The 27,502-nt window shown below is 36.6% G+C and overlaps 1 protein-coding gene across 7 annotated transcripts in view; it reads left to right on the top strand.

Annotated features, from left to right (window-relative positions):
• The window catches only part of LOC145674459 (uncharacterized), a 334,728-nt gene that overhangs the window by 219,944 nt on the left and 87,282 nt on the right, over positions 1-27,502 (top strand). For 4 of the 7 annotated variants that reach the window (XM_081744538.1, XM_081744535.1, XM_081744536.1 and 1 more), the window contains one exon: positions 24,264-24,562. The exons of 2 other annotated variants lie outside the window; for them this stretch is intronic. The gene's annotated coding sequence lies outside the window, so the exon portion shown is untranslated. Of the gene's footprint in view, positions 1-10,141; positions 10,560-24,263; positions 24,563-27,502 lie in introns of those variants that run through there. One more of the 7 variants, XM_081744539.1, reaches the window with a different exon arrangement.

The following is a 27,502-nucleotide window of genomic DNA, read 5'->3' as shown; positions in this document are numbered from 1 at the left end:
TTGATATTCCAGTATTTCTAGTATGTAAAACAAAATCCAGTATAATTCAAGGATTTTCACTACAGTAGACACCTTGTGATATCTTGATTCGAAGTTAGTACTCAGCGCCTAACATAATGACTTTTTAGTTTAACTCGCGCCCAAACGTCTGGCGCCCAAATGGCTTCGCGCCCAAACGTCCAGTGTCCAAACGGCGGGGCCCAAACGTCCGCGCCCAAACGGCGGCGCCCAAACGTCACGTACCGTATTAGAGCGCATCCCATCTTTTTTAAGTCATGCATAACCAAAATTGTTTTCTACTTTTAAGTGCGACTTGATTAATGAAAGAATGTCTTTAAAATGTTTATTAGTATGTTTTTCTATTATTATTGTTAATGTTTGCATCCTTGACATAGGATGTTTATTTTGTAAGGTACCGTATGGTGCGTTTCTATACTACTAGGGTATATAAAAATTTAGTTTCCTATGCGATACATTAAACAGCACTTTAAAAAAAAATAAATAAAAATTACTACCGAATATAGTATTTCTCCGCTAATAAGAGGGAGACAGATTGAGGATACCAAACACCCCTACCATTGATTGAGAAATATTTCGGTGTCGACACTGATGAACAACATTTACATTTGAATTTGAATGTTTTATGGGTTTTAGGCAATTGATTCAGACCGGGATACATGGGGGACAGAATGTTGGAAGCAAGTAGTCCAGTTCCTAGTTTGAATGCCTGGAATGAATAAGGACTCTTCCCTCCTTGGTAAAACCTGCCGGAATTTGAAGCAATATCAAAGAAACACTGCTTCGAAAAGAGAGGGAGCAAACATGCATAAATAGATAGAGTCGGATTTAGGTTTCGTGGGGCCCCAAGCTGTTTAAGGTAATGGGGTCCTTTATGTGTCCAGATGAACATAGGCACCCTACATACAGAAATGAACAAACTAGAGATAATTTAGGAAGTAGACTAGCAGAAGGAGCCCCATTAATTACATGAACGTAGGCTACACAGCAGGAAGCATTGTTGCTACGTATATATACATTTTATTTTATTTTTTTAATTTTCTTATATTTTAGAAATGTATATCCAGTTTTTCTTTAGATTTTTGGGCCCCAAGAGAGCAGGGCCCTAAGCTATAGCTTGTTTAGCTTATACGTAAATCCGGCACTGCAAACAGTATACACATACAGGCGCGGATCCAAAGGTGGCTATAGAGGCTATAGCCCCCCCCCCCCTTGACGTTCAAGTATACACTGGATAAAATGGGCTTCAATCCTGTTTACTCTGGATAAAGAGACAAACTATGGTTTAGCTCCTCCCTTGATCATATCCTGGATCCGCCACTATATATATATATATATATATATATATATATATATATATATATATATATATATATATATATATATATATATAATGTTTGTGTTTAGTATGTTGTACGATGGAAGCTGATGAAAGAGCTTTATATTATTCTTGATTTTTTGACAGGTAAACAAAGAATATTTCGGGGATTAATCTACTCGATTATTATAATAAGATTATAATAATGTATTTTATTTTTTCTCTTGTATGTATATTCTCAGTCCTGCAGGAAGTTTTCACTTCTTTCTTGGAATAGATAAACGAAGACTTTGGTTCGGCTTCTCCTTCACAAATCTCTGTCGAAAAGTTGACTTTATCGCTACCAACACAAATTACTTCTTCTCATAGGGGCCCATACACGTAAACACATGCCTGAAGAAACAGCCCGACTTGTATGAAAAATGATAAAACCACAGGCAAGTTGATCGTGTATGGCCTCGTTCATTCATGTTAAAAGTTTTCAAAATCTTCTGAAAACATGTTTGATGTTTTTGCCGTTCTGCATGCATGTTTATCGTGTATGGGCTCGTTCATGCAAGGTGGCTGTTTTATATTTAGGTCCGCCAATCACCACAGCGGAAGAAATCACGTGAGTCTCTCCTCCGTCGCATGCCAAGGTCGTGCAGTTGCAGAAAGAAAAAGCACGCGTTTCCTCGTCCTCCACATTTCTCCAACTACTTTCAGTATGTTGGACAGCACGTTGGGACGTGTGTGGGCAAAAAATTCTTTCAAGATGCATGATGAAAGAAACCTTTCATACATGTTGGTAATGCAAGTGCGTGCGTCTATGGCGCGCTATAGAAACCATCTACAAATACACTGTACTGCTGAAACAGAAACCATCAACTAAAGAGGTCATAAATTTTGCCATTCCTCGTGTTTGAAGTTCCCGTTCTTCACAACGACTTCCTTCCTCCCGCCCCTGTTAAGAAGTTCAAAGTAGGTTTCCAAAGGACTGGCTCCCGCTGAGAAGGAAAGTGGGATGAGGAATGACTATAGTGCCATCTAGCAGTTAGACGGCCAAGTACGTGAACACGAAAAAATCTGATTTCTGATTTCTGTAGATTCAATAATGAAGGATATAATTTCTCATCGATTGTGTAATGAATGTCATTGGAAACAGCGAAAAAATAGTACAGTAGCGCACAAATACAAAGATAGTACTCCATTCTCAAAAAAGTCCGAAGTTTTTAGCTCTTTTCCTTACTGTAAAAAAACAGAAGACTTTTCCCTCTAATTTTGATCGTTTTCTTATGGGAATTTGGATTATAATTATCTGTATTTATAAGAAGAAAATATCACGCACAGCGTTCAAATTGCACCTTTAAAATGAGATGCATCATATTGAGTGAGCTATTGAGACATTTTTGCGAAAGAACGAAATGAAACCATGATTTGCCTAAAAAATGGTTGAGATCCCATGTTAAATTGAACACCAATCTTCCGGCCGCTGTGGCGCACTCCTTCTCCCTCTTAACCTCTTCCTGCATGCTATGTGTTCCAGCGTTGAAAAAAAATCGACATGTTGTATTCAGACTAATATTTAGACGTATAAGTCGGAAAAACTATCAATTTTGCTCTCTCAGGGTCCCATTGGGTCCCAGGGACCTGGCATCAGTTGTTGCCAGCATGCAATTGAGGAATATTTGACTTGGCATCAACCGATGCCAGTACCCTGAGACAAACTGATAAATAATTTGCAATCTTCTTCGATGATGACGACGATGATGTGGTGATCTTCCTAAAGGCACATTATATCCGAAGGTACCTGAGCAAGGTGAGTCCATAGTGGTTTGCCATTCCTTCCATGCGGTGAAACTGATGACATCCTCAGAATTGACTCTCATAAATTATAAAATATTTACATTAGTAAAAGTACATTTAATAAAGGTATTACAATTTTAAACAGCTTGCTACATAAAAGTTGACAAATAACATAATCTGTGTATATAAAAAGTTATTTCACTAAAAAGGCACACAAGTCCACCGCAAAATGTTTATGAATAGCATGTTTTTGTTTCTTACATTGTCTCGCTTGAAAGTTCTTCACATAAACATTTACTAGCTATATTTTTTCACATTTCTGAACTAATGACCAATACATACGTCTGTCTGGATATTTTATATATGTCATCATTATATTAATCCCTAAGAATGTTTTTAGTTCATCAGAGTGATCTTGAATGAATGTTTACCTTGTTGCAAAGCATACCGTTGGGCTTCTGTCACAATGTGTTCCATCAATGTCTCAGGGAACAACTGTACAAAGTAATCATATGGGTCGTTTCCGTGAATATTGATATTACGCTGTCCGCTGAAAGGAGGGACATTATTTGTGTAATCATTGTCTTTACCAGCAAACCAAATCAAAGAACGTTTTAAAGAATTAGTAGGCACACTCACACTAAAAATTGAATTATCTTGTGATGTGGGGCGTGAATTCTCATCAGAGCTACTTAGGGATGTCGCCGAAGGCACCTGATTTTCAGGAGCATTTATTATCGTAATTTGTGATTGAGAAGCACTCACTTCAGGGACATTAGGACCGCTGCCATCTTCACATGTTTCAGCTAAATCTTCATCAAAAGGAGCATAACGCTGATTGTTGGGCGGGAATTCATCTTCATCACTACTGCAGAAGCTGGCCTCAGAATCTGATGGGACTTCTGAGCACAGAAGGCTAGCAATTTCTTCCTGCCTCAATCCTTGAGCCACAGAGAGGCTGTAAAAATAATAAATATTCAAGTACAAGTAGGTAAACATATGATCATTGTAGCTACTAACAAATGTATAGCAATTTCAGTAGCGGATCTAGAAGCTCATAACTACGAGGTCTTGCAGATGCTCTCAGAATGTGACCCATCATCACCTATATGCTACTACAAGATTTCAAAATTATGGTTATTATAGGTATTTTAACCTCATTTAATTTTGTAGCCCAAAAATCAGGGGAGGCCTAGAACCCCCGGTCCCGGGCTAGATCCGCCACTGAGCATTTTAATTCTAAAACTTGTGTAGAGTGAACCTGCCAAAAATAAATAGTCTGTTTGGGAAGGAAGTAGATATCTGACCCTGACCCCCCATACCCGTAATTGGCTTTAGGTTACGAAATTTAGGTTGACTTGTTTTAGAAATAATCAAACATAATTATTTATATTATTAGGAATATTAGTTGATAATATATTGACCTTTGTACTTGGAAAATATTAAATATTATATAGGTGCACTACCCGGGGGTCAGTAATCTACAATCTTGACTTTTATTGCTTGAAATATCTGCTATTGTCTAATTTTGCAAAGAACAATCGTGAACCAAGTGCTACGGCAAGGATTCGTGCAAGACAATTTCAATATCAGAGAAAATTCTATGTTCAAATTAAATCTAAAACTACACACAATTTACTAATAAAGTTTAGGTTTTGCTGGTACGAAGCCCCAAAACACTCGCTCGTTTCCGTACTCTCCTCAGTCTCACGTTTCTACGTGTTTATTGTAGAGAAATGCCGTCAGTACATAAGAAGGTAGCATTTTATTGTGATTTATTGGCGACCCCCGTGTTACAAGTTCAGGCTACGACACTGAAAAAACGTTTTATGTGGCTCTGCTATTGTTTCAAATATCTATTGTTACACAATGTAGGCAATAAATAATATTTAGATACTTTTTTATATTTCAAAGCGATTATCAAGTATATGCGACTTATCAGAACCGTATCTGCACAGAGGGATCATTTGATGCCATCACTTCATTGGCTCATAATTTTCGAAAGGAACGACATATTACAATACACACATAATAATATGAAAAAAGGGATAACATTGTCTCAGAATATGATTTTTACTTACCTCCAGTTCCGACTCTTCCTGATGAAAAACACAATACAAAACGGAGCGACACACATAGTGGCAAAACAAGCAGTTCTCTGAAGCGCGCCAAAATTTTCTACAGGTTGTAGTTGCTCCAGCCATCTAGTAACGCGTCAAAATATCATCCGGGCAACAAGCGTTGCCAACGAGCAGCGCTAGATACTACTTCAATGCAATAAAGTACATTTTTTCCCGCCGAAAGATGTGGCATCAATTGATGCCAAATGCAGGAAGAGGTTAAGGTAGAGATTGCTTTCACGCGTGCAGATTAATTTTACTAGTGATTTCCCGTAAGGTACAAATGTGCATCCTAACATATGCTACGTACAAGACTGTACAAAAATAATAAATAAATGAATAAAATCGAGATGCTATTTAACAGTGTCCGGGCAGGAGCATTGAAGGGGGTCCACGGAAGAGTAGTCCGTACGGAGCAGGCGCGTCATCGACGGAGGTTATAGTACAAAAATAAGAATTATGTATAAATTAGAATAGTGCAACAAACCCTTGATATCGTATTCACTCATTTGAACTGAACTATAGCTTTCGTAATGATTTGATACTGGTAACATTAAACTTCTAAACATAAAATATTTGTTTCCTACATTATACAGGCATGTATCGACAATTGGAATTATTATGGTATCTCAGATAATTCTCCTTCATACACACTCTCACATTTTAACAGAAAAAATACTATTCGTTTGACGGATTATTCTTAACCAGTACGAAAACGGATAGATTTGTGAAAAAAGTCTGATGCAGATATGGGCGGCAAGTTCTGTAGCTGAAAAATATTATCATTGCTTCGTTTGGTTTTCTGTGATTTCAGCCTTTTCTTTAAACAATCTTCGATGCCAAAGCATAAATAACATCAAAAGGCAGTCATTGCCTCGTGATACACACAATTTTAGGAAAAGTTCGATTTTTTCTTTTTGAGTGTGGTTCTGTCACCAGCACGCCATTTGAAGAATCAGATTTTTTTTTAAAGCTTAGTATAGGGAACGATTTTATACCTAAGCAACACTTTACTCTTTTAACGTCATCTAACCTAACTCGCATTTAATGTAAAAGTGACAAACTACTTCGTGAAAATTTGATGGGATTGCTGCAAAATCAATTGACCTGTTTTCTAAATTATTTAATATAATCTATTAAATTACAAATGCCTGCAGAAAGTTACGAAAAATATGCTAATATTATAGCTATTCATGCGCAGGTCTGAACTAAAGCTGTACGCAGTTTCGCTTTCATTTGTTTTCATAGTTACAGTCTCTTGTTTTGGACTGCCGTCTATTAACAAGAATATAAAAGAGATTCAATACCTCTACGATCGTGTAAAAGATGTTTCAAGTCAGTTCGAGGCTCTTGTTCAAGTGTCTCCTACAATACTCCTTTGAACGTGTAAATTTGAGGTATTGAATGGTCTTGTTCAAGCTTTCTTGGATCGTCTACAAGCAGCATTACAGTAACAAAGTACTATACGTTTGCAGTGTGGGCATCCATATTTTGACTCTGTCCATAGATTGATATCCTATACTTTCACCATTCAAAGGATCCAACAACTCAACTGCTCTGTCATTGCTAGATACACTAGTACATGTGTATGGCCCGCGGTCAAGTTCAAGAAACTTTGCGATTTCTTTATAAGACTGGTCACATTGTGCTGCAGCACGAATACAAAATCTCCGGCACGCACTAGGAGTGTATGTTTTTGTTTCATTTCACTTTTTTTTTTTAATTTTTCAGTTCTTTTCTCATTGGCCAGAATTAATTTATTGCTCCAATTTATTCCATCCTCGTCAGACGTGTCTCCCTGAACATTAATACCGATATGTAGAAATATTGAGCGCGAAGAATCAATGTTTAAATGTAAACTGGCTGGTAAAACTCCTAAATTCTGTGAAATAGATTAGTTATACAAGAGTACAGCATGTGTCAAATTTTCAGCCCATTCCGTGTGCGATTGTGAGCACAACGTCCTTAATGTCTGAACTAATTCTTTATTTACTCTCTGAGAACTCTGAGCATGGTAAACAGTACAATAGTTAACTACAATATTGTATTTTTTCAGGGCTTGAACAAAATATTTGGAATGAAAATCTGGTGCATTGTCTGACAAAATAAAGTTAGGCAACCTAAGCATAGGAAAATAATATTCTTCAAAACATCTGACAATTGCCTTAGCAGTTGAACTGCTTAACGCAAATGCTGTACAATATCGTGTATACAAATCCATGATAACGAGAGCAAAACGTTCATGAGAATTTCCAACCGGATACACCCCCAACATATCAATGGAGATACAATCTCCTGGTCTTCGTGATGGAATAGTACTTAACAACTTAGCCGGGGGGTGTTGATCTGGTTTCATTCGAGCACACGTAACGCAATCTCGAATGAAATTCTTAACTGTGTTTATCAATCCTTTCCAATGAAATGCCTTCGAAATCAACGCTATCATACGATCTGTATCTGGGTGTCCTACGTCAGTATGGTACGCGGTGAGTATGTTGTGCACCAAAACTGGTGGTATGCAAATTTTCCACTTGTTGGGATAATGAAAGTCTCGAATAAGCAGAATATCGTTTTCTAATTTGTAGCATTGTTTCCAAGATCTACTGTTCCGAAATTCTATTTCATCCACCGTTCCTTCTAAAACACGAATAACATTTCGATAGTCTGCACATTCTCTTTGAAGATCTGCTAATCGTTCAGGGGAGATATTAAGAACTTCATCCTGTAACACCTGGAATGAGTGTACTTTAAGCAGTCTGTGTTCGTGCGATGGAAATAATATACTAAAAGCATCACAAAATTTGTTGTTTTTGTTTTTCACAAATTCTATGTCGTGCTGGAACTTGCTGATTTCTTCACTCTAGAGCGATAACCTATTCTTCCATGATTTTACACGCTTAACGAAGAGAAGTGCGTGGTGGTCAGTAACAATTATGATACGTCTTCCCAACAACATGGGTCTCCATTTCCGCAAGGCGGAAATGAGTGCTAGAAATTCCAATTCCGAAATCGAATACTGATGATCGCACGGGGTTAAAGTGCGACTAATGCACTGGATAATCCGTTGTTCATCACCCTGTTCCTGCCATATTTTACAGCCTAAACCAACGGTTGAAGCATCTACCTGGACATAAAAAGGTTTTGTAAAATCGCGGTGTGACTATAGAATATTTGCACAAACATCATCTTTAGTCTGATTGATTTACTTTCAGGATATAGTTCCTTACCATTTTCTGGGAACTCCCACATTTCTTCTCTTAGATGTTTTCCGTTTCTTCTTCCCATATTATTTGTTCCTACATGCACTACGATTACTGTTGGATTTTTATGTTCTTTATTATTCTCTACATTTTCCCCAATTCATTTATTCATGTTTTTCACAGAATTTCGCAGCACCTTTTAACATTGAATCTCCTATTACTAATACATATCCTTCCTGTAAAATATTTTCAACATTTGGATTTTGCTGCTTATTTCCTATATTTGCATTTAATTTTTTCCTATTTTTACTATTCTCCAGTATTTTTCTTTTTGTTCACTTACTACCTGTTCTTTATTGTTCTGTGTAACTTGCTGTTTTCTTCCCTGATTTTTCTTATCTATCCTGTTCTTTTACTTCATTTTTTCCTTTTTCACTTTCTTTATCTCTAATTGTCTCTATGTATATACTTTCCTCAGGATTACTCTGTTTGGTGTTAAATTTTTCACATATTCCTTTTCCAGGTATGCTCTCTTTCTGCAGGTATGTATTCTCTTCACTTACATTTTCACGTACTTGGGGCTGCTTTCTGTTGTGGATTCTGTAAAATTTGTTGCTTGTTTTTTGACGTTGTCACCTTTGTTCGATTCTTCATTTATGTTTTCTCTTGTTTCTTATCTTCCGTATCTGATTTCTTATCTCTTATGTGCTTACCTATGTTTATTTGTTTGATTTCTTCTCCACATGTACATTACTTTTCTCATATTTCTTTCTTCAGTTCATCTATTTCTGTCTGAAGTTGCTGTATTATAGTTAATAGATTTTGTACTCTTCTGTTTTACTATATTTCCCTTTGTTTAAGTCTATCCCTTCCCGTTTGCAGTTTTCACAACTCCAGAAGACTTCTATCTCATTTTCGTCTATTGTACGTTTTACTTTCTTAATTTTTATGTCTCTACTTTCTGTTTCATCAGCTGTTATCCCTATACAAAGTAGGTGAAACCAATTACCATACAGATCACAAGCAACCATTTTCTTTCCACTGTCCTTTCCTTCGTATTTACATTTTTGAAAGTAAATATGAGGAATCAGTGTTGCCACAGTCCTAGCTATGGAGTGGGCTGAAAAATTGTACCAAATTGAAACAAAAAGGGCTGAATTCATTATTTTGTACCAGTTTAATACCGTTTTGGAGTAGAATCTTTGCAACGACACATAAATTATAGACTTACTTGAGCACACGCTGGTCTTTTGCAGAATTTTCAACACCGGTGTGGTTGAATTTAGATCAAAGTTGCACCATCTGGTCGTGACGTAATGTCGCATAGTGATTAGTCCACTTTGCACACATAAGTGTATTGATTTAAAAAAAAAAAAAAAGATTTACGTACATTAAGAAACATAGCTCAGCGAGCGAATGGGGTTTATTTGGGGGAGCAGGGCTTGTTTGGTTCCACCTTTGCCCCCCTGATAATACCACGTCACACTCGGGTTTCCAACTTCGATGTATATCTAACCTCACCCATTCAACACTTGATTCACACTGTGTGTGCTTCTTATTTTTGATCAAGCTAAAATATTCACCACACTGCTTTTTTCTCGTCTCCTTTATGAGCGGCGAGGATGCGCCCATCTAGCGTCATTTGTTTCCCGGTCTATTTCGTATTTACAAATTTTCCACACAAAGTTCGTAGCGTTATGCAGTGCAACGTCACAGAAAGTTCAACAGCATTTTTTAAGAGTCAAACATACAGTATAAGTAACGTGAGATGTAGACGTGAGGTGTCTTTACTGATACTTTTCAAAATGTGACAAGTGTTTGTTAAATTGTGCTGATTTGGGTAGAATTATACAAACTTTTTCACTAAAGCGGTTGAAAATGCCAGTGTGGTACTAATGGGCCGATGAATGACGAAAAGGGCTGAATTTGGTACAATCAAGGATGTTTTGTACAATTGTACCAAGTGTGGCAAGACTTTGTGCAATGGAACGACTCGAACAGTTCGAGCGATAAAAGTAATCGAGCAGTCAGAGTACAAGTAGTTTCTCTCGATTATGACGGATGACCATGCCCGCGAGAATTTTAAGTATAAAAATGCTACGTAAGAGAAGTGAAAGGGTAGGAAATTTGTTTCACATGATTGCTTATTTATTTAACTTCAGGTTGAATTTAGAGAGACAGCAGTTTGTAAAGTTTATAAGTAGATTGCAGCACTCGGTATCAACACTCATATTTATAAAGGAACACATTTGTATAGTTGCCACAAATTAACTATGCGAAAAAGAAGAAAGTAAAGTATATTCTACGTGTTTATCTCAAACTCCTGCGTATCAAATAGCACAAGGGGCTCAATTGTGGCTAAGCGGTCAGCACGTTAATCATTAGGTCCACGTCTTATATAATTTTGGTGCTGCTGAAAGGGACGCTATACTTAAAATTCAAGCCAATCCAAAAAACACAGGTTACAAAACTAAAATTCTTGTAATGAAGTTTTGAGAAATATTTCAACTGATAGTTGAGGAATTAACATATTTTGTGTAACTAGAACTTAGGAGAATCAACAAAACCTGCCTGTAAACATTATGGTGCAGGTTAGGAATAATGGTGACATTTGTATTAACATAAACAGGAAAATTGTCTTAACTAAGAAAAGATAAATAGTGCTCAAAGAAATACAAGGCGTTTTTACCACAGAGTAAAGTAATATTTTCGCACTTAAAACCGCAAAAATGTTATTATTTATCAGGAAGTTCATTGTCACTATACCGTTTTTCGTTTAAATAATGCGTCAGGAAGTGTCACAAAACTTAGAGTGTAAAAACACAGCGACATGTACTAAGTGAATACTAAAAAGCACGAATGCTATCTAACAGAGTCAGACAGGAGCGCAGCAGGGGAGCCCGAGCGGTAGCAAGGGAGTTCGTACATAGGGAACAGGTGTGTGTTCGAATGCGCGCAAACGAGGATATCGCTAAACCACAAGATTACTTTGTTGCTTTCTTAACACACTCACTGCGATTAGTTAGCTTTACATTGTGGTAGAGGACTTGAACATGTACTCTGATAAATAATTTATAGGCTCACTTTTTTTTTTCATATCATCATTGTAATGTTCACATTTAAACATTCACACCATTTCTTTATTTTTTATGGTCTTCCTACATTTATCACACTTTCTGCTCAATTTCAACAATTCGTGCCTTTTCATAAAACGTAATATTTTCGTTTCTCACCAACATACGTTGTTATAAAACTGAAAATTAAAATGTCATATCACTGACATGGAATTGATATCTTTCAACGAATTGACTCCTTACACATTGCCTGACATCAGCATGCCTCCACTTAAAATAGTACCAATAAAACGTAGCTTTTAACAAGTCAAAATAACACATTCACGTTGTTTTGTTTGTATGAATTTTACGTATTATTCATATTGCTCGACCTACTCTCCCGCAGTTACACTTGAAATGTAATAGAATGGTAACTTGTACTAATGACTTCCACAGGTAGGTGCGTGTTTTTCGCATGGCCGACCTTTATTCACATACTTAACTTCGGTGACGCGCCTGCTTCCTACGAACTTACCATACCAACGGAGCATGCCCTTCTGCTTCATCCCGCTCTGGACTGTAATAGATGGAATGGTGGTTTGTAGTAACTAACTAGCACATTGTGCGTATTTTTCCATGATTAATAGTTTATGTCATGCAAGTTTGCTGGGATATTTACAACGAGATACTTTGTATAAATTGATAATTACTTGTATTTTTGGGCAGTAAGTGCTTCTACATAAGCACTATACCAGATATAATGTTAATTTAAAAAATAACAAAAGAAGAATGTTTTTAATATATGTAAGAAACATACATTATAGTATAATTAGTTGCTATGTAGTTGTTTATGGATACCTAATCAACATGTATGTTTGCAAGACAGTTTGAGTGAAAATACGTTAAAAGAGTATCAACTAATAAACCATTTAATATCGATCATCGACTTGTAATTTCGATAGAAAAGGTGAGAATAATAGTGTATATAATTATTGAAGATATTTTTATGTGTAAACAATTACTACCACTCAAGATTTATATATATCATTAGCCGAACCAGGTTGACGACTACCTTTGGTGAGTCGTTGTATATTACACATATTCATACTTGGTGAGAAGGTACCTTAAAAAAAGAGTAGGCCTATAGGACTAATTGGTGAAAGTTCTGCAGTTGTTTGATACTTATTTCGACTGAAATCTTAATTTTACCTGTTCCAAATGAAGAGATGTGTCTCACTGTCATTTAAATTTATCTCCATAATCTGAGTTTTTTTTTTTTTTAAATCATCTCATGAGCTGGAGAAGTTTCTAGAGCACACGACCCGTTTATAAAACTAATGAAATATATTTTATGTACCTCGTTTTGGTTCCTTTTCATTCCTTATTCTTTTCTGTGTTCTTGTCTTCCAGTTTTTGAATTTTTTATCGTTGAAATTATTACCGAAACTAGGAACACTGAAATTCAATTTTTGAACAGTCCATTACCATGTTTGTTTACTTAGTTCCATTCATTTCATTCAGTTTCGTTTTCAGGGCCTCGATGGCTCAATGGTAGAGCGTTCATTTCTAGTGCATACGGTCCCTGGTTCGATCCAGGCTCACGCCAAGTGAACTTTGATATACAAACACCGTGTGTGATAGTTTCCTCGGGGTTCTCCCGTTTCCTTCCACTTTATTTCATTCATTTCTTATCAACACCGTCTCCTTTAGCCTACCCGGCATAACCATTGGACATAAAGCTCAAAGATGTATTTTTTTCAGTTTCGTTTTCGTATTCGGAGTCGATGTTGAATTGTTCATTGGCGGTAGACGTGGTGTGTGATGGTATTGTGTGAATCTGTTCAAGTATTTACATATTGTAATATTTTTCTTTACATCTAGTATGTTCTGTGCACATTTTATAGCTTCTTTCAATGTTCTACTTCTTGATGCTATTGTGTTTGGGTTTTATGGTTTTCCTTTTTTTTCTCTTTCTTTTTGTGGCATACAATGTAATGTTCTTTAAAATTCATTTGTTCGCTATGAGTGAATTCTGTCGCATTGTCTGATGTTATTGCTGTTCCTGATTACTTTTATTTTTAGGGCAAGTTGAGTGAATTATGACAAATTATTCAAAATTATTAATTAATCAAAATTCTACTTGTATTGAAGGATTTCTTCTAATAACATGTATTCTAAAAAATGCGTTTGAGAAGTGTGTGTGGGGAGGGGGGGCTCTGCTCTTCCATTATTATTTTATAATGTGGATTATTGGAAGAAATCCTTTCATGCAAGTGGTATTTTGGTTAGTTAGTAGTTCGAAATAGTTTGCCTCGCCATAATTCACCTAACTTGGTCTCTTGGTGTTGGACCTGGAGCGGGATCTGTGTTCTAGAACGTAGCCCGTATGCTGTTATTTACCTTCCACTTTTAGAGGGTAGAGTTAAGGTTCAGATGCATCAATGAACACAAATAAAAGGACAGTATCCGCAATTACAGGACACACCCACTTCAGTGCAGATTATCAATATGGGTCATTTTATAAAATTGTTTTGTATCACTTTGCTTTAAGTGCCGGTAATACTTTAGCACATTCTAGTGTTATCTTGCAACGTGTCCAAGTAATTGTCTACAGATCAAAAAAACCTACGAAGTCATGCAACAAGAACAATTCATGCGAAAAGCGCGCACCAATCCGTGCTAGGTGGTGGCCAGAAGGAAAAAAAGAAATATTTATTTCGGTTCAAGGCAGGGTGAAGCTGTTTGACCCTAGCAGGGTATGTCTGTAGGAGGAAGGCGCGCCAGGGACGTTGCGTATTCGCGTAAACTTGGATTATCTTACAGCTGCAGTCACTACTAATATTGAAACTTACTTAGCATTAATTCTTACTCTTTCGTGTTCGATTTGCATAATAGTAGACAAATTAATCTACAAGCTCATTTCCAGAAATTAATGTCATATTTTCGTTACATTCATTAAACCTGACATTACCTTTCAGTAGGCTATTGGGAACAGAACGTTTTTATCAAAGTAGTATTAGACTTCCAGACTATGCTATGCATAAATGTAGGAAGTCTTACTGAACGGCTGTTTGTCGACAGGTATCAGAGCAAAGACTGTAAGATACTGAGAAGCAGTTTTCTACACTCGATTCATCGTCCCAAGAATAGGTTCAATCTCTGTTAACCCATAACTACTCGCGCCATTTTTTGTGACAGCAGTACGTGCGCGGGAGTCCAATAGACCCCCAAATTGATATTAGTTTTTTACAATATATATATATATATTTCTAGTAATGAAGACAATCTAGCATAACTCTAAACATGTTTTTACAAGTATTTGCTGCAATTAGATTTTTTGTACTCGTTTTGAGAGACTTTTTTTTAAATATATTTTTTCCTCAGCACTTATGGCTAGCAACACAAAATTTACCTGTTTGTGAACACCCTCGCGAGTACTTAAGGGTTAACCCTCTAATCAAACCAGAAGTAAGAGCTACCTCGCGGCTAAGCGGTTAGCTTACGTGACTGGTGTGGGAGACCCCGGTTCGATTACCGGCGGGACCTCATGTGGTTCGGATTCAAAGTTTAGCTCTAGGTACGCGTCTCATATAGCTTTGCTGTTGAAAGGGATGTTAAACCCAAAATCAAATCACACCAAGAGTAGTAGGAACCAACCATTTCCGGTTTCAACGTTGATCGCCATAGAACAAAATCCATAACAGACAGCGCCAGATTTTTTTTTCTTTTTCAATAAATGATAGTCACCGTCTTATGGGAGGATTTCATCTCGTGTATTTCTATACTAAGATGGGAAGTGGTACAAATTTACCATTTAACAGGCCCCATATCTCTCTATCCCTCTACTGCAGTCTTTCAATATTGAATTTACATTGTTTGGAAGAATACTGTAATTTGACAATTGAAACGAAATACATTAGTGTGCGCTCAGAAACAGTAGAAGACAAAGTAAATAATTGAGATGTTCTAATAATCTATATATATAAAAGAGAACGCACAAAATCCTTTGTCCGCTCATCACGCTAATACGGCTGAACCGATTTCTTTTATTTTTGGGGGGTTATTAGGATTTGGACCCTAGATGGTTTTTATCATATCACTTTAATTTTCAATTACCAGTGTCTTGAGATAATTGACCATTCAGGTGTCCATTACGTACAAATCCTTTGTTAGTTCATCATAGGTATAAAAATAAACGTATGTATATGCAACCCGCATGACCGTGTCACTCGGCGGGTTAACATAAATGACAGGCGTTATAATGGTTTTTATCATATCACTTGAAAGCGAAAAAGTAAAAATTATCTAAGTAACAAAGTTTATTGCGTTCGGGGGTGACCGCAGCGAAGCGGGGCGGGTTAACATAAATGACGGATTTGGACCCTAGATGGTTTTTATCATATCACTTTAATTTTCAATTACCAGTGTCTTGAGATAATTGACCATTCAGGTGTCCATTACGTACAAATCCTTTGTTAGTTCATCATAGGTATAAAAATAAACGTATGTATATGCAACCCGCATGACCGTGTCACTCGGCGGGTTAACATAAATGACAGGCGTTATAATGGTTTTTATCATATCACTTGAAAGCGAAAAAGTAAAAATTATCTAAGTAACAAAGTTTATTGCGTTCGGGGGTGACCGGAGCGAAGCGGGGCGGGTTAACATAAATGACAGGCGATATAATGTTAACATTTACTGCAATCTTCTATGGTTTTTATCATATCACTTGAAAGCGAAAAAGTAAAAATTATCTAAGTAACAAAGTTTATTGCGTTCCGGGGTGACCGCAGCGAAGCGGGGTGAACGCTGCTAGTTAATATATAAACATAGCTTCTTCGTTATGCAAGATTTGCCAACAGTTAGGTGATAGTGTTGACACGGGGATGGCTGTTGTGTTGGGAGTCTACATTACGCATAGATGATGATTCAGAGTGAGGTAACCTCAAGAACACAAGTAACACAACGGTCGCTATATGATGGAGTGCGCCATTTTCGCTATCACTTTAACTTTTTAAATAGCAAGATCAGCATAAGGCATCTGTTTTATATGCATTAAAAAAAAAAAAATTGTAATGCCGCTGATCCTTTTGTACTATCACTAAGCACACTAATTGTGGCCTGCTTTTCCCCTGTTGTTCACCTCAAAATACATAGGGCCGCGGTGGCTCAGTGATAGAGCGTTTACCTCTGGTGCGTGGAGTCCTAGTTCGATCCCGATCAAGTAAGATTGTGGTGACCAACACCGTGTCCCTGGGCTTTCTCGGGAACTCTCGTTTCCTTCCACTTTCTCATTCCACCAGTTCTTCAATCATAATTCACTAGCTTTAATCACCACCTCCTTTAGCCTAAAGAGCATAATCGTTGGACGTTCAACTGAAAGATTTTATTGCGGCATAAGCATCCTCCATTGGCTGCACCAAATGGTGTTAGTTCTGGAAGTTGACGGAATTCACCATTTACTTAAGATGGTTCCACAGGTAGAAATCTAGAGGCGTGAAATCCAGAGAGCTTAGTGGTGACTCCACCGGCGTCGACGCACAATCCACCTCCGTAAATTGTTGTTCATCCAGCTAGTATTGTACCACATTTGTAATAGGTAGGGGCTTCATCCGACTGGAAGAATGTTGTGTATGAGCTGTTCTACGACAAAGCTGACTGCAGGATCTTATCCAGCAGCCGCAAATTTTAGAGTGCCTTAGATGAAGAATAGGTCAGTGATGCTCATGCCTAAACTAGAGCGAGCCTGATTGCGAACAGGCTTTCTTGCACCGCATTACTTGCTCGTGTGAAAGGAATTGCTGCGAGAGACCCGGGTTCAATTCCTGGTGGGAGATCATGTGGTTCGGATTCTGTGTCAAACATTAGGTTCATGTATCACACTGCCTCGCTGGAGAGGACGTTAAACTTAAATCCAGTCCAGTCTGTAAAATTTTACAAACAACTATTAGTTGTCTGCTAATAATACAATTGTTAGTTTTTGTATTTATAATTTGTCATTTGAACAGCCATGTTTTCCACGAATGGCTCCTCGTGGTATTCTATATTAAGCACTTTGTTTAGAGCTTCAAAACTTAAGTAATGAAACGGAATTTTAAAACTAAAAAAAAAAAAAAAAAAAAAAAAAAAACGAGAATAGCGGTTTGACTCGCGCTTAAGGTGGAAGGAATAAAAAAAAAAAAAAAAACATAACCAGAAAAGTATCAGAATAGAAGGAATACCAATATGAGAAAGTAAAATTTTGGGATGGGAACTTCATTATGAACTTGTCTGGAAAAAAAAATATATCGTCAGTAACTTCTTTGAACATACCGTGACATCAACAAAATGTTTAACCTTGTTACTAGCAATTGCTTTAATTCAACGAAGTTATATAAACAAACTAATATTAGACTACCTTATTTTTACGAATATATCAACTTCATGTAGTCATTTAGTTTTTTTTTTTTTTAATTATTATTATTATTTGCGAATATATGTAGAAAAATCCATACTATGGAAGTGCCAAAAATGGAAAAGTTCTGTTTAATGTAAAAATGTGGCCTATGTGCCTAACTCTGCTCAGTGAACAACGGGCTATCTATTATTCACTGTGGAAGTAGTTCAAATAATCTCCAGAAGAATGCGCGTGGGCCTGTGTCCCACCAGTTCTGAAGTAAAATCGGGAGTTTTACTCAACATTTTCATTTGGCACTTAGCGCGGATTTATAGTCAGTCTACAGTAAGTTATCGGGCTATCAACCAGGTGAAATGTTTGTTGTCCAGCGTTTCGAGAACACATTGTTCTCATCTTCAAGGTGAGAGTAAATAGGAATTGTATATATATATATATATATATATATATATATATATATTATCTCCGGTGGACACAGTTCCTCTGCCTGGTCTCTTCACACTGACCCTGAAGATGAGAACGATGTCTGTTCTCGAAACGTTGGGCAACGAACACTTCAGCTGCTTAATATCCTGAAACATTAATTCGAATCACGTCACCATTAAAGCTTCAGCTCCTACTCCTTTTATTTTTTTAAATTTTTTACACAACTTTATAAGTTAAATAAAAGTTACTGTCAAAATTTTATGCAATTCTCTTTGTCGCATTGTTTCACTGGTTCTAGGTGGAAAAGAAAAATGTCTTAACAGTACGTTGAAGCGCCGTAACTCATTGCACTACTTTTATTTCATCCATTTGTAATATTTCTCCTACACCACTAATAATGTTTTAACCCTCAACGGATATCTCGTGATAGTGTCTTGTCACTGTTGTGATGGACACTAAGTTGTGGTTTTACGTCATTTCTGTGATGATTCGTGTTTTATACATTGTTAATTAGTTAGTTGCGTATGGTATGCGATAGCATGGTGATCTGATTTTAATGTATGACGTGTTTCTGTCTATGAAGTTAGAATAAGACACTAAGTTACATGTTCTTTGTCATTAGTGGTGCTTAAAAAAGAAAAAAAATAGGGGGGAGATAGACGAGAAAATATGTTGATCGTGAAACGAATTGAATTCGAGATTACAGCGCTTAGAGACAATAGCCCCTACATAGATGAGTCATTTTAGCTCAAAATTTTGTGATTAGTTTTAGAAAACCTTATTAGCATGGGACTTTGAGAATAGATAGTTTCAGTTGTAGTGAACAACATACTAAAAGTTCCCAAAAATGACAAGTGTGCTACGGCTGCCATATTGAAAAGTGGCTCCGTAATAAATCCAATTTTTTAAAGTTGTAATCAATAAAGGAAATACCCTATAGGCTTGGGGCTACGTCAATAGATGCATTTTGTGGTAGTGAAGAACATACTGAAATCCTCCCAAGCGCAAGTGTGCCATGGCCGCCATATTGAAATTTGGATGTTGTAATATGAAATAACTAGAAGACGTTATGAATTCTTTACACATATGCATTTAGCTATAATGAATAAAATACAGAAACCCACTTGTACTACCTCTGGCATGTTACAATGACAACCATTTTATTTGCTTAGATCCTCAAGAGTACTGATACATTTTTCTTCTCATCAGCATCAGTGAAAATTAAATTTTACACAAATATGTTATACAAATTTCAGCAACCTTTGAAGTTTCTGTGCAAGTGACATTTGAATATATGTATCTTACAAAATTTTCATTAGAAATAAATGAAAAGCAAAAGATGTTTTTACGAATAAAACAAATGCAATCAAATTATGACAATCACCTTAGTCTTCCTGGTCATCAGAAAATAGATCACTTGTATTAGTCTTATTCATACAGGAAAGTCCTTGACATTTATTACACATAGCAGAACATAAACCCGAGTTTCTACAGTAACATTTCTTCTAGCATGTAGATCGACATGCACATGAAATAAGCTTCATCATCTCTGGAGGTGCTGGACTCCTTGTCATCGGCACTGTAGACAATGCATTTCCAAACTGTACCCATCTCCAGGCGGTTGTGTTCAGTTTATGTCTTTCCATAGCAGGACCTGAAAGTACACATGATACGAATGTAGGGCAGCTGCGTCACTTGTAGGAGATAGTGATGAAAGGTCAAACGTCATGTTGAAAGGTTGTTTGGATATCACGTTTCTGTACCAGTAGATTGTCCAATGTTTGTTGTCCACCATCATACAAATGTAGTAAAAATATTTCTCCTGCTTTGGATACCTGCTCTCGTGTTGATAATTGATTATTAAATACTATTGTATTCTCCCTTAGACTGCTATTTTTCTGTATTGGTGTAATGCCTTCTTTTTACCCTGTTCATACAACGCCGAAGATGTGTCACATCCCGTAGCTGCGTGAAGGAAGAGAAGTGCCTTACATGTTTCTACCAACAGTGATTTCTGGCGCTGAATAGAGAATAAGTTCGGTTTCTATTGACTGGATGCGTGACAAAGAAACCAGATCACTTGACAAAGATGTTAATAGGACAAATAAATCTGCATCACGACCGACAACCACTATTGATGATATTGTGCTTGCCATCTCTATAGCAGTTGATACAATGAGTGTAACATCATCTGCCTCAGCTATGAGAACATCTGTTTTGGGCAATTTGCAGCGACTAGCTAGAAGTTTGATTAATGATGCTTTGTTCTTGTTATTTGCTGGAAAATCTTTCTGTGATATAGTTACTGAATTTAGATAAGGTTATATTGTCGGTGAGGATTGTCGAGCTGCTCGTCTTCGCTGCTCCCAGCATTTAATTATAGGTCTGCTGGATAACCGTTGAACACAACAATGCAATTACTGCTAAAGTGGGTTAACAGATATGAAACGTAGCAGTCAACAACCTGGTCATATTTAGATAGTCGAGGCCAGATTACACTGTGCAGGAGATGTCCTCCGTCTATAACATACTTACATTGTTCAGGTACGTGTGAATCTACTTCCGGAGTGAAAGCTTGCAGTAAAGAAGATTTAATCTTAACTATCCTTTTTCCAGAAATGCTTCATGAAAAAGAGATGGAGGTTTGGGTGCTAGTTCATAAGAAAAACATCACTTCAACTTTTGTTAGTCTTTCACGACGCACACAATGCGATGGAATATTTGCTGAGTTTTAATGATGCTTGTATCTCCTACTTTGACAGCAGAGGTGACTGATGCAAGAGTCTTTACTTTGAATTTTCTTTGTATTTTCACAGTGTTGAAGTTATTCTTCTCTATTGCATCCATGGATTTTTCTCCCTCCTCGCGTGCATTGTCGCAATTTACTGTTGAGTCTGCAATAATCCCGGTAGAAAGGAAGCATGCACATGACCGTATTCAAGTGCAACTAAAAGTCTTGATTTTTCGATGCTCTAATGAACTCCATTATCAGGATCACCATTTGGATATATTGTATCAATAGTTTGGCTGTTCGACTAGATTTGGTATGTTCACTGCACATTCTTTGGAATTCTTCAACCAAAGGCTTTTCCCAATTCTGACAACAAAATATCGGTTGGTGTTATCTCATTCCTTATTAATCTCTCGCGGTGCTCAGCTACTGCAAATAATATATCACCGTTTAGTGTTGGATATGTTTCAACTAAACATTTAAATAAGCTAACAACTGTTAACAAATTAGCTCTTACGCATCGGGAGAATGCATGGCCTGATATCAATTGTGGAGAGGTTCCTCTGGCATATATACATTCCCATAGTTCCTTAATTCCTCTTTTACTCATAATGGTTCCTATTCTCCCCAAGAAACTCATCAGTAGGTGGAATCCTTCGAGCCTGACAATGACGGCAAAGAAAAGACTGTCGACGGGAGATGCTTCTAGTATTTCACATGCCTTAATAAAGAGTGGCTGGTCGGATGTCACAATACAAGATTGATTTTTGCGCTGGGATTCAGATGCGTAAAGCAGTGCAGAGTACAGCGATTGTCAGCATTGAGGTGCATGAAAGGCAAGGGTATACTTTTTGCTGTTTTGGTATTCTGCGGATTCTTGTGTGGCTTCAAACATGTATCCTTTCCAGAAAGGCATTGTCGTATTTGAAAACAGGTAACCAGCCATCCAGTGCAAATGCAAGTAATGTACATTTCTAATTACAGACCTGCATGCAATGGTTTCTTATACTGAATTATTGGTATGTTATTTGCTGATGGAGCCAGTTTGTTGTTGCTGTGCACACGAAGAAGAGGTGGGGACGAGCTGACTGCATTACCAGGTGTTACGCATATGATACCCCAAGTATGTGTACCGTTCCACGGCCATCTAATGTCTTAGTGTTTATGTCAGCATTGTCAAAAACGTACTGCGAAAAGCGTAACATGAAAGAATTCATAACATTTATCACCATGAAGTATTGTTGATAGATGCTGTTAGTTGTAGTGCAAACGCTACAGGAAGATAGCGCAAATATTACACATGTATCATCATCCAATTTGGTGACAATATGACATTTACGATTTTGGAAACTTTGTGTTTGTGCTTTTCACTGCAACTAAATGCATTCATTGACAAAGACTCATGTTTGAAAGTTTTCAAACTGATCATAGTTTTCAAAAAAATGTCATAATAGAGTGGCGATTTACCAATATGGCGGCCATAGCACACTTCCGACTTTTGATGGCTTTAAGTATGCTTAGTGTTTCACTACCACTGAATGTGTCTATTTGCGAAGTCCCATTCTTGTAAGTATTCTTCTAGTTACAAGTTCATACGAATTTTTCATATTGTGTCGGCCATTTTCCAATATGGCAGCCTTAGCACACCTGTAATTCTTTTCCATCTTTTAGTATGGTTTTCACTCTAACAAAATGCATCTATAAAGTAAGTTTCATGCTTTTAAGTATTTTTTAAACTGATCGCAACTTTAAAACCATTTCTTATCTTCTGGTGGCCATTTTTCAATATGGCGGCCGTAGCACGCTTGCGATTCTTGGGAACTTTTAGTATGTTTCTTAATACAACTTAATACATCTATTTACAAAGTCTCATGCTTATAAGAATTTTTTCAACTAATTTTCATATTTTGACTGGACTATACAAGCCGAACAAGTGAATTTGGGATGTGTGTCCGACCGTCCGTCCCGATGTAGGTGTGTAGATATGTCCATTTGCCTAGAGAGCATATAGTTCAACGTTTTTCCTAATCCCAAAATTAATTTGTTTACTGAAGGGTGAAAATAAAAAGAATATTTGAATATAGTTGTTCTCGGACAATCAGCTAGGTGAATTTTACGTCGTACAACGTTTCAAGAACCGATAACATTGTTCTCGTCTCAAGAGTAAAGAATAAGAAACCAAAAACTGAAGCCTTTATTATGTAGTGGCTAGCAGGAAGGGGGCGAAATTTGATTGGTCAGCGACGGCATCCAATCAGCGTCAGTCAGGGGTTGGCTACTCTGATCGGTTGTTTTGTATACGTATCTTATTTCTTTAGTCTCTATTCTTTACCTGAAGACGAGAACAATGTTGTCGGTTCTCGAAACGTTGGACGACGTAAAATTCACCTGGCTGATTGCCCGAGAACAACTATATTCATCACGACACCAGGAAATTTTCAGTTTTATTTTTTTAAAAAAGACTGCTGTTTTCTGTAACAGCTCTAACGATTTTGTATAATCCATCTACACTGAAAATATTCACAAGGTACAATTTAAACTTATTTTTAGGGTCTTTTTGCGATTTTCTCAGAAATGACTCGAATGATTTCATTTTATAGTTCACAAATAAATGTTTCATTCATAACGTGTCAATATGCCACAACTCATTTGTCTCGAAAATAACCACAATGCTAAAAATCTATAATATTTTCGTAAACTAATTGTGATAATATCCACAACAGAGGGTGTACTACTGGAAGTAAATTTTCTTCGGATGAAGTTTTCCGCAAACGTCGTATACTTTGGTTGGTATTTCACAAATAAATGTTTGTCATAACATGATTTAGTTCAACAAATTAGAGCGAGAAAGTTCACTGGGGTGGCCCATACCTTTTAATTTGTCTGGCTTTTTGCACTTATTTAGAATATTTGTGAGTATATTTTATGTATTTCCTATGTTATTTTTAACGTACATAAATTTGGATAGTGAGATATATTATTAGAAGAAATCACTCCAAATTGAAAAGAAACCATTGTGTAATGCCTTGTTTCAACATCGTGCATTATCTATTTTCACGGTGACAGATTTTTTAAAAAGAAATATAAGTAACTTATTACTGTTTGAATATTTACATAGGGTATTTCAACTTTTGATTATTTAATAGGGTATTTTAAGTTTAGATTACTTTTGGAACAATGACAGCAAAGCAAATTTACCCTTTTTATTATTGTAGGAATTATATTGTGTTATGCGGAGCAGAAACGTAGAGATAATGTGGAGCAAAAGAACTTTAAGTTCTTTGAGGTGTTTTGAAGGAAAAGGTGTGCGAAAACGACCCCAGAATTATAGAGCAATTGAAGAGAAATTTTGAAATAGAAGTAAAACCAAATTAGCAAGGATACCCTGCGGAAAGTTTCATGGATCATGATAAGACACGTATAACTGTGTCTGTAAGAACGTGGGGGCCACTTTGAACCCTTACAGTAAATCACCTCCTTCCCTTCTCCAGCCAGCAAAAGTTACCATCTGTAGGTGAGTAATTATTTTTAGTGTAAATTTTTGCAAAAAATGTCATTTTTAAAAAATTTCGTTGATAAATCACGGTGACTAACATGCACGGGGATCAAATACACCTATGGTAATGTTCTTACCAGAATATTGTTTTCCGGATGTGCTGTGGCGTGGGAGACCCGGGTTCGATTACCGGCGGAGCTCATGTGATTCGGATATTACGTTAAACTGTAGGTCCACGTTTCATATAGACTTGCTACTGAGAGGGACACTAAATTCAAATAAAATCATAATGTGCTATTTTTGCAGTGTGCCTTTTCTAAATACGTAAAAAGTAGTCTTTACAACTGGTAACGCTGCAAAACATAGAGTTTTCTTTCCATCCAATAAATATTGATATACATTAAGCATCTGCACCAATAATTGCGACGATCTTTTTATTTTTCTAGGTTTCTTGCAAGCGATTGATTCTCAGCAATTTACATATTATTTGAATTATATTTCGTGTTGTTTAATCAATTACTAAAATTCAGCGTTACAGATTGTTATTGATTTTGTTCTCAAAATATCTACACAGACAACGCTAAGTTTTGTAATAATAATAAATAAAAATATCAAGTATCCATTCTTCTTGCTTCCAAAGATATATACGATCAAAGTTTCGGTTGTGCGACTTCACGGACACATTGTACTTCATTCTTATGAAAATACAACAACTATAAATATTGAATTTATATATATATATATATATATATATCATATAGACTAGCTGAACCTGCGCTCTCTACACAGCGCAACATTACCATACGAGCATGAATCTCCTTGTCATACCTAACAACATCTGTACATGTTCCTTTGAAGACACAAGTGAATGACACCTTGATAAAAATCGACAAGGGGTAACATAAAGTTAAAGTTAAACATAAAGGGGAGATTTTTTCGATTATTTTTTGAATATCTCGTACCGTTTGCAAGATTGAGCCTACTTCCGGTTGGAGTTTATCAGTGTTTTCTTTCTTCTTGCATGCAGTATGTAATAAGCAAATATATTACACAAGAAAGTTCTGTCGCTTTTTGTGGAGGTTTGTATTCCACACTGCGAGCTAATCTCCTCGTCATATAGACGTGGCAGTGATCATGGAGCTAGAAAGTGGAACAACCGCCACTTGTAAGCTTTTACACAACTGAACACAAACAAAAGTGGGCCTAATTGCTGTACCATGCGTAGTTTTTGAGATCTAGCATGAATTATATCCAAACATTTAGATTTTTCCGGGCTACGACCAATTTGCAAAGAAATGAACGGGTACATGTCAATGAACGAGCACGTGTATTCAAGGAATTTTAAAATTATAGTGGTCTAAGTAGCATTTCTTTAGAACTTTGCCCTTCTAAGATATTACGCACCAAAAATGGCATCAAAATCACAAACTTTAAGTTCCGGACCCTCATAAATCTACAGTGCTAATAGTATCATAGCTGTTGGTATTTCTGCAGACTCTTTACATGTAATAGTATTCAGCACAAAACTTATGAAAGCCACTTTATGCCATTCCAAAACACAATCCCTTTAAAAGTGTAATTTTCTGTACTTTTCCTGGTGATTTCATGTACTGGTTTGCAACCCTGCATATTTATTTAGAAGCAAAAGTATGTATTCTCCACGTACCTCAGTCTCCTATAAACATTCATTTTTGTTTGGTGTTCGTGTAATTCATACGTCCTGATCAACTGCAGTTTTCGTAAACGCTTGAAAATGCCAAAATTGGCACTCCACCGACAACAAAGATTGCCGCCATTTAGGAACACTTGTACATACGACAACGTGAATAGTGTCATTGACCTTCTCATAAACAAGGTTTGTCACACTCAAATTTTTATAGTTTTCGGAGGTGGTCGAGCAACCATTTTCACTATCTTTGGACCACTTCAGATGGATTGATTCACAAGTAAAGGAGACTCGCAAAGGAAGTGAATTACTATGTATAGATGTTGAAATGAGTTTGTAGCAAATTTGTGGAAGTAACATGACATCAAGTGGAAATATTTTTTTCTAACAAATCCATATCCGTCCGAGTAAGCCTCATTGTCTCTCTTGAGGCCTTTCAAGTTGTGAAGATGCAATGAGTTCTGCCATCCAGATTTAAGCAAAACGCCTGCAATGTCCGTCAATCCGCAATACGTAACTTCTCTGCTGGTTGCCTAACCGTAGTTTCGACCTGCAACAATGTTAATCTTATGGGCTCAAAACGGCCCTTAAAATGTTAAATAGAACAATAACAACACGATTTTTGAAAATGAGAACTGGACAATCTACACAAAATTTGGAATCGACCAGTGAAAACGGCATGTTTCTAGCACTTGTGGTTTCAGAGATCTCATTGTCGAAAGGATTGGCGGATAAACATATAAACCTAGCATTTTAATATATAGATTCGAATACCTTCACGACACTTCTAAGTTCAACACACATAAGCTAAGCTGAGATACACTTAAAATACCTAAGAATATCTAAATTACATTTAAGAATGATGTGGGTAATAAACTGATAAATTACTTAACATGAGCTAAAGCATAAGATGCACTTTGTTTTTAGAAAATAGATCCAAAAAGTGATGTGTGCTGTACAGCGACATAGCTATTTTTATTTTACTTTTTTTTTCAGTTGCATTTCAATAAATTTTCCCGATTATCATGTATTATTTGCTGTCTCTTTGCTTCCTTACGGTATACAACAAAGTTTTAGCTAATTATAATTCAGACTTAGTAAATGCAGTTTCGATTACAAGCGCTCTGTTTATCATATGTATGTGTTTGCACTTGCTAAAGTATCACTTTATACACTATCTGGTCAAAAGTAGCCAGACACGCAGTGATATGAAGTCATAGAGCCCTGAGGCAGATATTAATAAGGTGTTGGGCCCCCTTATGCATCTATGACAGCGTGTACACGTCTAGGGG

This window comes from Thermobia domestica, chromosome 17 (assembly GCF_964235325.1).
Source record: "Thermobia domestica chromosome 17, izTheDome1.hap1.1, whole genome shotgun sequence".
NCBI lineage: Eukaryota > Metazoa > Arthropoda > Insecta > Zygentoma > Lepismatidae > Thermobia > Thermobia domestica.
This window is presented reverse-complemented; position numbering and strand designations above follow the sequence as displayed.